Genomic DNA, 16,342 nt, shown 5'->3' with positions numbered 1-16,342 from the left:
GTCGAGATCCCAATAGAGTCCCATCCACCAAACCCCGACAGTGAGGCGAGCGCAGGGAGCCGGCCATTGTTCCAAAGTGGCGTTTCTGCTGTTAGGCGACCCCACCAGCCCATACGACGCAGCACCTGTCTCCAAAGCATGAAAACCACCTGAGTAGCCTGCGGCAGCCTCCTCCGCCGGCTGGCCGAGTATAGCAGCGTGTGAAGCGTGGCATCACCCATTAGAAAGCGTTCCAGGGCGTATGCCGGGTCATCACGCCCACCGTACCACCACTCATTCAGAACCAGCAAATGGGAGGCCTGGTAGTAGGATAGAATGTCTGATGTAGCGAGACCACCACAGTACGTGGATAGGAAACAAGTCCGCAGTGCCACTCTGGAGGCACCCCCAGCCCACAGGAAACGTCCCAGTACCGAATTCACGCGACGGAACCATTGTGGGTCAACCCGATATGGGTAGTTCTGAAGCTGGTAAAGGAGCCTAGGGAGAGCGACCATCTTAAAAATCGCCGACCTGCCATAGATGTTAAGGGGCATGCGAGACCAGGTCTTGACGTCCGATTGAACTCTGTCCCACACAGGCAGCACGTTGCGCTCCCATGCAATTGCGGCAGATTCAGACAGGAAGACTCCCAGGTATTTTAGACCACCAACCGCGACTTGCAGGGCCGAGGCCCAGGGGAACACCTCCGATCTCCCACCTAGTACCCATAAAGTCGATTTACGCGGGTTGAGGAAGAGACCCGACACCTCACCAAAAATACGCATTATGTCTAGGATCCGCGGGCCAGAACGATGAAGGTCTGTCAGAAAGAAGAGGACAGCGTCGGCGTATAACGCAATCCTATCCGAGAGTCCAGCTCCCCACACAAAGCCCCGAAGCTGCGCATCAATGCGCACCCACGCGGCCAGTGGTTCCATGACCAATGCAAAAAGGTACGGGGAGAGGGGGCACCCCTGGCGGGTCCCCCTGGCTACTGGGAACTTCTCCGACACAGCCCCCGAAACACGCACCGAGGCGGTGATGTCTGTGTATAGAAGCCGGACATACGAGACAAAAACCGGACCTAGGTTGAGCCGCGGCAAAAGAGCGAAGAGGTAAGTCCAACTGACCGAATCGAATGCCCTATCAATGTCTGCTAGTAGAAGCGCCGCTTGTTCTCCCGTCGCTCCCATCGCATCCACGGCCACCTGCGCGCGCCTGATATTGTGCCGCGTTGCCCTGCCAGGCATAAAGCCCGCTTGATCCGGGTGGACTAAATCTGCTATATACGGAGGAGGCGGTTCGCCAATGCCTTGGCCAACAATTTGGCCTCAAAGTTGATCAAGGATATGGGGCGATATGACTCGTGTCTGTCGGGTGGCCTGCCCGGTTTCTGAAAAACTACGATTTCGGCCTGACGCCAGTCCATTGGCAAGCTACCACATTCCCGCGCCGCCTCCAATGCCCGCCTATAATGCGGCCCCAGCTGCAAGTGGAATTTCTTATAAAATTCGCTGGGAAATCCGCTCGGTCCGGGCGCCTTGCCAGTGTTGAGTTGACCCAACGCATCGCCTAGTTCCTCCGCCGTCAAGAGGAGATCAAGGGCGGTCCTGGCCTCGTCCGTTATCGCCCGAGGGGGAAGGTCCGCGATGAACTTGTCAATAGCCTCCGGCGGGAGACTGTCCCGAGGGGCATATTGTATCGCATAATAGCGAGCGAAGCTCGCCGCAATGGTAGCCGGATCCGTCATGGCCATCCCTTCCTCGTCCACTAGGCCCGGTATAGCAACCGGTTGCAGTGTTTGTTGACACAATCTGTGGAGCATGGTGCAAGATTTGTCGCCCCATTGGTAGACCCTGCTCCTCGTAGCCAGCCAGGCCTGTCGCGCCTCGTCAAGTAAGACTGAGGCGTAAGACCTGGCTTTTTAATCAATAACTGAGTTTCCTCTTTTCGTCTTTCTGCTAGTTGCAATTTCTCAGCGCCGGGAAACCCTTTCGGGTAGCTGTTGCGCTTTAAAAGCCTAATAAATAAATAAATAAATAAATATCATCACCTCTGTTACTTTCTCTGATGATTGGGACATTGAACCTGTGCACAATTTGCTTGCAGATCTAGAGCAATTAGCTGCATTTTCTAATGATGACTTGTATGATGGTATAACTAATTATGGAAACATGTTCTGTTACCAACATTATGGTCACCATTTTTTACACAAAGCTAGCATCCCATGTGCTGTTCATAATTACACACAATAGAAATACTGCCCAACAATGCCGAAAGGTAGTTCAGAGACATTTGCACAAAAGTTTGCTTGTTTTTCAGGTTTTGACACTTCAGATCCTGGTTTGCATTGTTATAGGCTTACGCCTACACCTGCAAAGAAAAATATGTTTACTAACTCCAAGCTGATAGTCTCTGCTTCCTTCATTTCCCAACTGTCTATACAGGGTTTTGAATTTTGGAAAGACACCATAGACACACAATCTGTCTGGGTGACAAAAGATTAGCAAGTTCAGGGAACAGGGACCTTATTTAGAACATACCTCATACCACATCAAATGATTTTCCTGAACAAAATTGTACAACAAACTTAATGCCTTGGTATAATAAAAATTAAGGATTTGAACACACCACGTATTCCGCATTCTCACGCTTTGAGAATTGGCAGAACTTTACACGCTTCCATAAGAACACATTAGATACCATGATACGTAATGGTTCTTTCAATTCATCAGACTCCAATTGGAAAGGATGGTTAGTATGGCCTGTGGACACAAATGGGTGTCAATCTAGATTCCTTGGTAACACCGAAGGGTTTAGGATCAATAGGCCTGATCAACAATATGTGCAAACAGAACACTCGGGTGGTGACGTCATATAGTGTTGGGAAGTTGTGCCTTGATTGGTTAAAAACCTCAACACTTTCCCAGGTGAAGCAACACTTGTCCCTTCTTTCTGATGAAATAGATCTCAGGGATTCTCTATTAGGTCCCCGGCACCCACGTAAAAATCACTTTTTGTAAGGATATATACAATGAGCTATGGAAGATTTCGCAACAGGAAGCTGCTGAGAGATTGTGCAAGATTGATAGGGTTAATTTTAAAAAAAGGCTTTGGCTGCGGTTGATAACGGTATGACCACATTGCAATCCAGAATGTATTCACAAGACAACATAGTGCCTCCCGCAATTGACATAATACAGCAAGGCATGTCTACATAACAACATGGACAGTCACAATTACAGTCAATAATATTACTGAGCTGGATGTTACAAACATTACTTTCTGGCCATGTGCCATGGTGTTATACCAAGAAACAAATCTGTTTTCAGCATATGATCCAAAGGAAAGACAGATAGTAATGGCATGCATAGATGCGAAATATACCATGTTGAACATTGAAAAATTAGACCAATTACTTTTTCATCGTGGCTAAGACACCATCCATTGACTGGATAATTCATGGTTACATCAACCTACCGGTCACGACCTTCCAATTCCAATATTGTCTCAAATACTAACAGGCAGGCAGATATGAAGCGCTAGGGGAAGGATATGTGCAAGAATATTGGCAATTATCATTCAGGTTTCGATCCAGAAATGGGGACACTGAAGTATTTCTTAGTGGCTCCGACTGCGAAAATGCTTTAAGCTGTTCCTTAGTTTGCAAGGACATTTCTCTCCACGGACATGCAATGCTTCAGTAGTGAGCTTGTTGTGTTATCTGAAGGGTTCCTCAGCTGCTGTGATTCATCCTGTGTTCAGTCGTCTCTCGAATGGAGCTATTTGATGCTGAATGATCAAGGTTGCTGCAGAATGGAACCAGGCACCGCTTATCTGGTGATGTTTGATTCCATTGTGACTTGTACACAAATTCTGTTTCCACCTGCCCTCACAATTAGGGAGGCAGCGCCAAGGCATTCGATAAATGTTTCCAACATAAAATTTGATTCCCTGATCAAAATGAAAGCCATACTTTTTCAAAAGGATGTGGCCTTAACTTCAACCAGAGAGACGTTTGATCTCCAGGTTGCAAGGTTCTCGTCTGAGATACAGACACTACTCCACACTAACTTCGAGCCACATTTTGGGGAGCTGGGCCACCATATCTTTAACATGTCTGATATGAAAGGAATAGTGCACTTTTTAAAATGTATCAGCTATAGTTTGTTTAGCACCTTTCAGAAAATTTTCTTAGTTACACCATCTTTCAAACTCTCCATGTTGGGAATCGTTTTTGGAGGACTCCCACTTGTCCTACTACCGGTGGCGGGAATCCTGAATTTATTTGATCTACTCCGCAATGGACATCCCAGTTCAACTCAGAATGGAGACAGCACTGCTAGTGCTGCGTTGCCGTGAGCGCATGGTACACTGCTTCAGCACACCTCGGCTTCAAGAACTGAATGAGCATTGGTTCTTATCCTTCAGGCCTGTCTGGCTTGACTGCATACAACCCGTCCAGCTGTCTACTTTGCAGCCACAAATGCAACTTGGATATATGTCTCAGATCAGAATTGGTTGCGCCACTGGGCATTGAAGTACTGATGAACTCCTTAAAGGCCCATGCATATTGCTGTCCCCAGCATATCCCATTAATGATGAATGTATTCTTAGAGCCATCCTGGGATTCTTCAGCTCCTGGTGATGTGAACAACGGCTCTGAGGAAAACTTATGGGATACAACGCCTTCCTCAGCGGCTGCTGTGGGAACTGGATCGAATCACCTCTGCTCCATAAACATGCTACGAAAAACGCCTCTGGAGACGTCTGCGGTTGTGGGCAACAGTAATGTTGCGGCAACCACTTGAAACACATAAACAATTGACCCATCTTGTGTCGGAATAACTTGGCCTCTCTTTTTAAACAAAATGAACTAAAACAGATTTTTCTTTTTCTAGCAACCATGACTTCCAGAGTGCTTGGGATCTCAAATGATATAAAGACTTGAAGGCTTTTAACTAAATATTTTAAAGGGAAGCAACGCTTTTTAGGTGCTTTTAAGAGTAGTTTTAAAGTTTTTTAAATTGTCTGCTGGCTTTTTAGGTAGCTTTTTAGATTTCGACCCTTACTATAAGGACTAGGTGTTATATTCCCAAGTTTGGCCCATGTTGCGAAGCAGCTTATTTCTTACACTGTTCTCACAAATAACATCTTCAGCTGTGACCTTTTGCCCATATTTGCGTGCCCGACAATATGGATTAGTTTCCCTAAAACTGAACTTGCTTACACATCTAGCTTCACACAACATTATCACAACAACCTGAACATCATGTACAAGGTCTCGTTTTGCACTATGTACAAATGTCATCTCTATCTTCATCCACGGGGCACCAGGGCTATCTACAAATCCATAACATCGCTATGCGATTATATGTACATTGTAAGGCTGCTTTCTATTATAAAAGATGAGCAACCCTATAGATTAGCAGAGGAGGCTCTTCCACTGACACCATGGGTCCTTGCATGCTGTTAAATTACCATCCAGCGGTCTGACATCTTGTGAGGAGTGTACAGTCCGTGACAAAGACAGGGTCCGTCATTATCTCCCAACAGGTAATGGGGTTGGATCATTCCTTGCGGGGATTCTTGACTCTACACCTACTCACTCTAGGTACACTTAGAGTAGGTTTCACATAGTAAGAGTACGCTCAATTACTGCCTTGTTTTATAGGTCTGCATATATACATTGTTGTAGCACTATGGTAGAACAATAACTATATATTCGCTTTTGGGGCTTGTAATCACTTTCATCTGCTTCTGTCTACTGATTATCACAGCACATGTATTCTATACAAGAATAATGTTGGTTCAATAAATATATTGCAAACAGCCCATTCTGTATTCTCTGTATACCTCTCTGAGAATAAGTAAGCAACAGTGACTTAGGGAAAGGTTGTGTACTGTTTCCACGATCCCCGAGGGGTCAGGGTTGTCATGTTCAGTGATTGCCAGAAACCATTTGCTCCCTGGTATGTTAGGGGGGCTTACAATGGCACTGTGAGCTAGCTGGTTTATAGGACTACATATTCTGTGGGGGTGTCCGGAATCAGTCTTGGCACCAAGCCCCTAGTTTATATTATCCAAACAATGCACAGATCCTAAGGATTAGTATGAACTACATGACACTATGGGCGGGCTGAAGCCCACAAAGTAGAAACACCGTGTTTCAAAGAGACAGCACAAGCGCAGTCTAGCCAAGACCTAAAAAGAGAGCAGGTGTATAAGCCTTGCATTGTATTGGTCCACTCCATTGTGTCTATGATAACGTACATCAGTACTAGGCATTTGAAAGCAGAAGGCGTGTATTGTACACAAGACCACAGACTGAAGGAGGTAAATATGTACACATAAAGTGTATAAGGGTAAAGTTAAAAAAATGTATATAACATTATTATATTATGCTAAAGTGAGGCCGGGTCTCTGTGGCTCGAAGGCAGATAGCCATTCCTTGTGACAAGTCTTGTCCCTGTCCTTTGAAGCACAGGAACCAGATACTAATGATATGGCACTAAAATGCCAAGTACCTCCTCTTTGGGATTTTACTTTGAAGGGTTTGCAAAGTTGAACAGTAAAGAGTTACTCTTGGAGAATGATATCAGGCAGGGCGTCCATTATAGGTAGCACATGTATATAAATCATAATAAATATAATGTCCAGTCAGTGTTATGCTTTTGTAAAAGATACACGAGTCACTACCATTAGGGTATTATGTAGTCAGGCTTTGTCTCAATTTTGCGCACAACTATTTGGGAAACTGCACTTGATCGCTAAGCCAATCATCTTGCTGGAAGCATTCCTTGTCGCATAATTTGATATATGATTGAGTTTTCGACAGTGCTTCTGCAAATTGCTACATTAGAGATGTGAAAGTAGAGTTTGGCTGCTGTCACAAAGTTCTTGGATTGCAGAGCGAGACAGGATCCATCATTCAAGCCAAATGGGAGAAGTAAACACTGGCCCACGCATCGGAGGCAGCTGTTCAGGTAAACAGGAGAAGTGCTGTGGATGGGCAAGTGTGAAGTATAGTTCAAGGACTCACTTGAGCATGATTCTTGGAAGCAGTGTGGCAATGCAGGGCAGATTTCATGGGCACGCAGGTCACTGGTCACAGAAGAAGGGTGCCAGCTCTGGATGCAGCACATGGGCTTAGATGGGCATCAGCTGAAGATGAATCTGCGGCACTGCCAGGCATTGCACAGTCCCACAGAAGCATCAGGAATGCAGTAGAAGTTTTGCAATGCAGGCTGTTGGGCACAGAATCCTTTGATTATCAGTCACAGAAGTGGGTTTCTACAGGTTGTAGGCTCACACAGACATTGTGTGTCATTGAGTCAGTGGCAATGCATGGTGCAGCACATGGGCTACCATGATCATCGCTTGCAGAAGTTAGGTAATACAGGGTGTGCACATATACTCGCTCTCTGCCCCATAACCGAGAGTGTCCTACCTTTTGCATGTTAGATCTGCATTTGTACACTTTTGAAAAAAGTCAATTTCTATTGGTGGTTGGTAATTTCAAAATCACCTACCGACTGTTTTTTTAAAAACTTTGTAACAGAGAAGAAGGACGAAGCAAGGGGTATACCTATCTTGGTAATCAGCTCATTCCATCCTTGCCCTGTAGGGCTATCCAACTTGCCTCTAACATTTCCACATTACTTTAGAGTTTGCACTGGTCATTCACCCTCATATAAGTATGGAACAAGCTCTTTTGAGAAAGGCTTCTATTCAAATTGGATTCGCTACTTTTTGTTGGAGGTGGTGTATTGGAATAGAGTGCAGGACTTTGTTGTTAAACGGAGAAGTGATAGTGACCACAACGTGATGCATGTCTGTTTAAAGAATGGCTTCCTTTCTGATAGTCCAGTGTGTGACGATAGGTATAGCACTGAGTCCATCTTAGTTAACAATCGTAGGGCTGTGAAATGGCCCAGTGTCTTAGGTAGTGTGGAGTTTCATACAAAAATCTACTATCTTTTTTGCTCTGTTATATCTCCCTTTGCTGATCTCCCCGGCAGGAATTGCCCAATAGGAGAAATCCATAGCTCTTTATTCAGTTATTAAAATTTATGTTTTACCCAAACATCTGGAACACATGTTAATAAAAAAAACAAATGTATGCCATTATTCACTGGTGAATGCCAGAAAGCAAAAATCCAACTGATTGTAGTTGTTAATTCTGGAAATACCAAATTGATAAGAAATGCGAGAGCCATTTACAGCCGAGTACTAGCGTATGGCAAAATGGCCTGGGATGAGCACTGCTGGGCTCAATTACTGTAGGCTTCCAGGAACAAGCATTTGAAATGCAATTGGTCTCGCATTTTTGAGAGTTTAAGCTATTGGCATTGTAAATGACAATGCTTTTTATTTATCTGTTTTGATAATTAATCTATATAAATAAAAATGTAACTGTTTGTTTGTTCAAAATCTCAAATCTCCGTAAGTTCTTCACCGATTGCTTTGAAATTTTGACACAACATTGCATTCGAAAACGCGCATGTTTTTATATACACAACGTTGGATTCGAATACACGCGTGTCGAATACGCACCTGTTTTTAATCGAAAGCACAGACATAAAAATGTCAATGTGCGTTTGATAAAAATCTTAAATCTATGAAAGTTCTTCACCGATTGAGTTCAAATTTTGACACAGCGTTGATTTCGAATAAGGGTGTGTTTATATATACACAACGTTGGATTCGAATACGCGCGTGTCAAATACGCATGTGTTTATAATCTAAAGGACAAACAGGCCCTATCGATTGGGTTGCTGCGCAACAACTATAATAGACGCATAGAGACAAGAGTCTACATATATTAGGATGGACAGTTGGTGTCAGGATGGATGACCAGGAAGTGGGTGGAGGGAGGGGGGAGGAGTTGGTTCACTTGACAACATTAAGAAAGGATGCATAGAGACAATAGTCTACATATATTAGGATGGACAGTTGGTGTCAGGATGGCAGACTGGGGAGAGGGTGGATGGAGGGTGGAGGAGTTGGTTCACTTTGCAACCCGAACAGACCCTACTGATTTGGTTGCTGCGCAACAAATACAAGGGACGCATATAGACAATAGTCTACATATATTAGGATGGACAAAAACATATTGTATACCCACAAGCATTGTGAAATTAAACATATTAGAAACGTGCGCATACTATTTTCTTTCTCTTCCATTTAACCAGACTGAGCCACAGCAACGCTTGGCCAGGTAAGAGCTAGTACATTAATAAAAAGGCATTGTCATTTACAATGCCAAGAGCTCAAACTCTTGTAAATGGGAGAACTTGGAAAGAGTGCATGGCACACTGAAAGTTGCAGGGAAGTATGTCATGCCTGAAGTAGGACAAACGCGTTAAAGAAAATACTTTCAGACTAAATAGGACATACATTGTAACAACTGAAGTAAAAGGGCCAGTCCTCATGGGAGGTTACAAATGAAGATAACAGTACTAAGGAGGGACTAACAAGCCTATTAACGAATCAGAAGCCAGCATGTACAAAGTACAAGGACACAAGCCAATGAAAAATATGGGCAGAGAGTGGGCAGAGCTTCAAGTCCATACTCGAATACAGCATGCCTTTCAGAGCAGCACATGCGCTGCAAAGGCTCGACCTAAAGAGGACACTGAAGGTTTTTTGTATATTGCAGCCATGAGAGCCATGAGGGAACCACGGGAACTGCCCATTTTATCCAAGCAGTTCATAAATGGTACAAAATTTCTCCACTTTATATTCCCACCACAATAATTCCCTCAGAGCAGAAACTGATGAGTGTCATCAGTCTGCGAGCTACATTGAGGCTGTAGCAAACATATGTTTTCTCACTCGCAGACATCCAGATTGCCATTCAGACGAGAGAAGACACCTGCCTGCAATATGATCCTGGGGAATCTTTATCGATCTGAAACAGAAATTCGACACCATATATTAATTTTTTTTCCAATGCCATTTTGTCAGCAGGGTCTATCCCTGATACTTGGAGGTGGGCCATAATCATTCCTATTTACAAGAAGGGCGATGGGGTGGTCCCCGGCAATTATAGACCGTTCGGCTTACTAAATAACCTAAAAAATGTATTCTGTAGACAAGTCCTGAGCAAATTAGAGAAGTGGAAATGGATGAAACCCAAATCTTGTTGTTGGCTCAGGCTGGCTTTAGAGTCAAGGTTAGTACTCTTGATCATGTTTTCAGACTATCTTCAACTTGCTAGGACTATAGAAAGATCCAGAAGGAACATCTACAAATAGATTTTGTGGATCTTAGGGACACTTTTGATTTAGCCCCCAGGTCAAAGGTGTGGGAGCCTCTAATTTCCATGGAAGTCCCTGCGTCACTACTTTTTATAATAATAAGGCTTCATAAACATAATTGTGTCCAGGTTCGATAGGGGGGCGGGGAGTGAGTATAGAACGCATCCATATTCAGAGAGGTGTTCGTCAGGGATGCGTATTAGCTCCAACTCTATTTTATTTGGTTATTAATGGTGTGAGCAATACTTTTAATGAGCTCTATCTACCATGACTCCCCCAAACTGAACAGGGTCTCAATTCCCACTCTTTTTTCTGCTGATGACATCATTTTAAATTCAGGCACCCTGTTGAACCCCCAAAATGTGCTTGATTCTACGACTTTTGTGATTCCAACACCCTAGAAATCAATACACCTAAACAAAGTATATGGCGTTGAATCAGCACAAGACTTTCAGGGGGAAATTGAGATCGGGGAGGGGGATCTCATGGACAAGGTTCCCACTTTTGACTACCTAGGCATTTGACTCGAGAATAGCTTATTCTGGCAGCCCCAAATCCAAATGTGCAGGGCTATAATGATTCACAGAGGCACAGAGATTCTACAAGCCCATAAAGCTTCTTGCACCAATCCTGTGTCCCTTGTATTAGAGATATATGGAGTGAAGTTTGAACAGCTGCCTTATATGGTGCAAGAATGAGGGGGTACGAAAACATCATGTCCTGACCTTAAGAAGGAATTCTTTTGTTAGATCTTTGGTCAATTTACCGTTAAGTACGCCCTTGCTGTCGCTATACTTTGATTTGGGCCTAAAGAAACCTGAACACATGGCTATCCTTAGATCTTTATCATATTGGATATGGTTGCTGGCAACTCCTCAGCTTGCCATATATATGTAGAGAAGGCCTCCAGGAGATTCTGAGGCTGGATCCAACTGGCATTTTACTCTGGTTACACCTTGTGAAGGACTGGATGTAAACTTTAGGCTTGAAACCATGTGGCTGGATCTATCCTCTATAACTGTGATCTTCAAACTAATCTAAAGAGCAGTTCTGTGATTTTATTGTGGGTCTCAGTCAAATTAATGGCCTTAAGGTAGTTTATCACCTCAATTTCTGGAAGCAAAATCTCTGCCGCTTTATGGTACATACTTAGATGATATATCACTGATCCAGGCTAAAGCCCTCTTTATTAAGTTCCAGTTTGTATTTTAGGTCTTCAGAATTTCACAAATAAGTGAGATACATCCACAGTTCCTTGTACTATGTGCAATGCGGGATTGCAGAAACTATTGATCTTGTTTTATTTTTTTTATCTGTTTATCACCCAACTTGGAGATGGATTCTACTGCTATGTTCTTTGGGTTTAAGAAATTTGTGCCCGCCTTAAGAATATTACGCAGACACTTTGCCTCTTATAGTATGTTGCTCGAGTACATTTCTATATTGTGTGTACATCAAGAGGAAAAGTGTAGGCATGGAGTTTTAAAGTTATCATTATTAGTATGATTGATTGATTTTCTTCTCTATTTAGTGATCACATTTTATATATTATTATCCTGCTGCCTTTGAGTTTTAAATCATGATATATACTGGTATACTGTGTTTATGTGGTTATCCTCGAATAAACAAGAAAGAACTGGTACAGTGCCAATACACAGCAGCGTAGCAAGGGGAGGCGGCCCCTTCCCGCTGTCAACAGCGGCTGTTGCGGGGCAGCAAGCGGCCCGACTGCCACAGCGACAAAAGGTCTAGCCGCACCACTGGCAATAAATGAGCTCATATGATCATCAATTGCAGAAATTAGGTAATGCAGGGTGTAACAAATGGACTCACATGATAATTGGGCACAATAGAAGAAACTGAATACAAGAGGCAGGCCTATAGCAGCTCACATCATCAGTAGTCATAGGAGAGGTTCTTATGCAGTGGCAGCCGGGTGCAGCACACTGGCGTCAGGTGGCCATTCATGCAGAGAACACTAGTGGGGCCTAGCAGAGCCTGCAAGCTCTCTGAATAGGAAGGCTTGGCAATCTGACTCCTAACACTGACATTCCAGTTAATTAAATCAAGTGTTGACTAAACCGGGCAGGTTGGCTTTATATTGGGCAGTCTGCGTCCTTGGTCCTTAAGCAGCGGCATTACTCTTCAGTCCTGGGCTATGATCCTAAAGAACAAGTTACTTACCTTCGGTAATGCTTTTTCTGGTGGATACAGTATCTGCCTATGGATTCCTCACCTTTTGAATGTCCCCTGCACCAGCATTCCATGGGAAATTCTTTCCTAACTCTCCTACGTCGACGAGGCTCCACTCGTGGCACCGTATGACTTCATCGGAGCCACCAAAGGACCTCGTCGGCGTGCTGATGTCAGTCCCACCCATTTTTTCCATGCCACCGAGGCAAACACATTTTCAAATATATACATAGCATATCAAATATATACACGTCTGTAAAAACACAAATGCATAATCAATAAAGGCAAAGAGAAATAGCAAGGGAAAAGAATTTCTCATTATTAAAATATAAACATGATTAAAATAAAAAAGAAATTGGTAGAAGCATTTGGACAACGGGGAGGTGGGTGGGACCGTGAGGAATCCACAGGCAGATACTGTATCCACCAGAAAGAGCGTCACCAATGGTAAGTAACTTGTTCTTCCGATGGATTCTTCTGCCTGTGGATTCCTCACCTTTTGAATAGACTCCCAAAGCTGTACCTCCTCTGGAGGAGGGTGTCCACCTGACTAGACCAAAAACTCCTGCAAAACAGAACGAGCAAAATGGCCATCCCTCCTAACCTCAGAGTCCAAGCAGTAATGCTTTGCAAAGGTGTAGAGGGAGGCCCAAGTTGCCGCTTTACAGATATCAAGAACAGGAACACCTCTAGCCAAAGCAGAAGAAGTAGACTTAGCTCTGGTGGAATGAGGTCTGATACCTTCAGGAGGGTCCTTCTAGGCCAGGGTGTAGCAAATCTTGATGCACAAGATAATCCACCTGGAAAGAGTCCTCTTGTGCACAGCCTTGCCTTTCATCTTCCCAACATGGCCCACGAAGAGCTGATCGTCCAGCCTCAGATCTTTTGTCCGATCCAAATAAAAGCTGACAGCTATCTTAGGGTCCAAAGGATGTAGTCAGTCTCTCTTCCTCCTTCGAAGGGTGAGGGGGCGGATAGAAGGTGGGTAAAGTAATGGACTGTCCCATATGAAAAGGGTTAAACACCTTGGGAATGAAAGCAGCCCTGGTCCTTAGAACCAACTTATCCGCATGTATGGTCAGGAAAGGAGGTTTTGAACTAAGAGCCTGAATCTCACTGACCCTCCTAGCCGAGGTAATGGCAATCAAGAAAAACGTTTTAAAAGAAAGAAGCCTCAATGGGCAAGAATGAAGAGGCTCAAATGGAGAACCCTTTAAAAAAGTAAGAACTAGATTCAAATCCCACTGAGGCATAATTGAAGGTGTGAGAGGGAACTTATTTGTAAGGCCCTTAATGAACCTCATAACAATGGGGGACTTAAATAAAGATGGCTGGTCCGGCAAACATAGAAAGGCCGACAAAGCCGACAAATAGCCTTTGACAGTACTACAGCACAACTTTGTTGTGCCAAAGAAAGTAAAATCTCTAAAATATTAGACAAAATGGCCTTTAAAGGATCAATGTCTCTCTCTCCGCACCACTTAACAAATCTGGAATGTCTGGAAGAGTAATCAGACTTAGTGGAGTGTCGCCTGGACGATAAAATAACATCCAATATATCCTGTGGGAGAAAGAAGGAACTCAGGTTGCCCCGTTCAATCTCCAGACATGAAGGTGCAGGCTCTGGAGGTGGTGGTTCAGAACCGGCCCCTGCGACTGCAAGAAGAGGTCTGCCCTGAGAGGGAGATGGAGTGGAGGGTGCGATGAAAGGTGAAGTAGATCTGTGTACCACACCCTTCTTGGCCAATCCGGGGCGATCAATATAACTTGGGCCCGGTCTTGGAGAATCTTCCTCAGAACCCGAGGAATCGAGGGTATGGGAGGAAACGCGTCAAGAAGTTGCGAGCTCCAATCCAATTGAAACGCATCCCCCAGCACTCCCTGCATCAGAAACTGGAGACTGCAGAACAGCAGATAGTGCGCGTTCTCGTGAGTAGCAAACAGGGCCAGCCGAGGAGACCCCCACATCTGAAAGATGCGATGGACCACCTCTGGATGAAGCCGCCACTCGTGATCGGCCGAGTAACGCTGACTGAGACTGTCCGCACGAACATTCAGCACACCTACCAGATGATTTGCAAACACATAAATCCAAACCCAGAGTTGCAGAGCTTCTCAACAGAGACGATACGACCCTACACCCACGTGTTTGTTGATGTACCACATTTCGGTAGTGTTGTCCGTCAGGACCTGAACCGACTGACCGTGAAGGGAAGGGAGGAAAGCCTTCAGTGCCGCAATTCCAGAAGGTTGATGTGAAGCAACCTTTCCTCTGGAGACCAAAGATCTTTGACTTCCAGATCCCACAGATGAGCACCCCACCCTAGAGTAGAGGCATCCGTGATTACTGTCGCCACCGGCGGAGGAGGCTGAAAGGGCTTTCCTTGAGACAGGTTGCCCTGCACACTCCACCAAAACAGCTCTGCTGCAGCTTCTCTGGAGATTCTTATTGACTCCCTGAGATCTCCGTTGTGTTGATACCACTGCCTGCAGAGGCACCACTAGAGTGACCTCATGTGCCACCATGCATGGTTGACCAACAGAATGCAGGAAGTGAATAGACCGAGCAGGCAAAGAACCTTCAGGACTGGAATAACCCCTCCATCGTGAAATAAAGGAATCATTTCCTGCATGTCAAGAATCCTCTAAGGAGCAGGGAAAGCTCGACATACAGTAGTGTCCAGTATTGCCTCTATGAACAGGCTGCGCTGAGAAGGCACCAGGTGAGATTTGGGTACATTTATCGAGAAACCGAATTTTAACAACAGATGAGCTGTTACTTGCAAGTGGCATGAAACCAACTCTGGAGACTCTGCTTTGAGCAGCCAGTCGTCCAGGTAGGGGAAAACAGGAACCCCATACCTTCTGAGAAGAACCCCTACCACCACCATCACCTTTGTAAAGACTCGAGGTGCAGAAGTAAGACCGAACGGAAGAACCGCAAACTGATAATTTTGCAACCCTACCGTGAACCGGAGATACTTCCGAAGCGACTTCAGGATGGGAAGATGAAAATACGCATCTGTAGATCGATTGACACCATCCAGTCTTCCTTTTGCAGCGCAAGAAGAACCTGAGCCATAGGTCAGCATTTTGAACTTCTCCTGTCTGAGGTAAAGGTTCAAAATCCTGAGGTCCAAGATTGGCCTTAAGCGACCGTCCTTTTTGGGGATCAGGAAATACCGGGAGTAGCACCCCTGACCTCTTTCCTGCTCCGGAACCACCTCTATTGCACCTTTCTGTAGCAAAGTAAGGACCTCCTGCTGTAAAAGCAGTAAGTGGTCCTCTGAGCGCCAACCCTGGCGAGGAGGGTAAGGAGGAGGAAACTCCAAAAAGAGAAGGGCGTACCCATTCTCTACAAGATTCAAGACCCAAAGATCGGACGTGATCAGTCTCCAATCTTGTAGAAAGTGGGTCACCCGACCTCCAACCGGACCAACATGTTCTAAGATGGGGGATCTAGAACTGCTTTCCTGTTGTACCAATGGTCGGAGGGGAGGTAGAGGAAGAGGAGTAGGATTGTTGTCGAGCAGCTCCCCTGAGGCCTCTTTTAATTTTCCCTCCGTACGACTTGTACTAGGGATTCTGCTGTTGCTGACTCTGTTGAGATTGTTGGCGGCCACGAAAGGAAGCAGACCTCCCAAATCCACAATACCTCTTGTAGCTGTGTCCTCTAAGCTGCACATGGAGACCCAGAGACCTTGCAGTAGCCCTGCTGTCTTTAGAATGCTCTAAGGCTGAGACCGCCTTTGAACCAAAGAGTTTTGACCCATCAAAGGGCAAATCCAGCAAAGTTGCCTGAACATCAGAAGAGAAACCAGATAATCGAAGCCATGCCGGTCTCCTTCAGCCACAGAAGACCCCATCACACGAGCTACAGAGTCAGCAGTGTCCATGCCCAACTG

This window comes from Lissotriton helveticus, chromosome 5_1 (assembly GCF_964261635.1).
Source record: "Lissotriton helveticus chromosome 5_1, aLisHel1.1, whole genome shotgun sequence".
Classification (NCBI taxonomy): Eukaryota; Metazoa; Chordata; class Amphibia; order Caudata; family Salamandridae; genus Lissotriton; species Lissotriton helveticus.
This window is presented reverse-complemented; position numbering follows the sequence as displayed.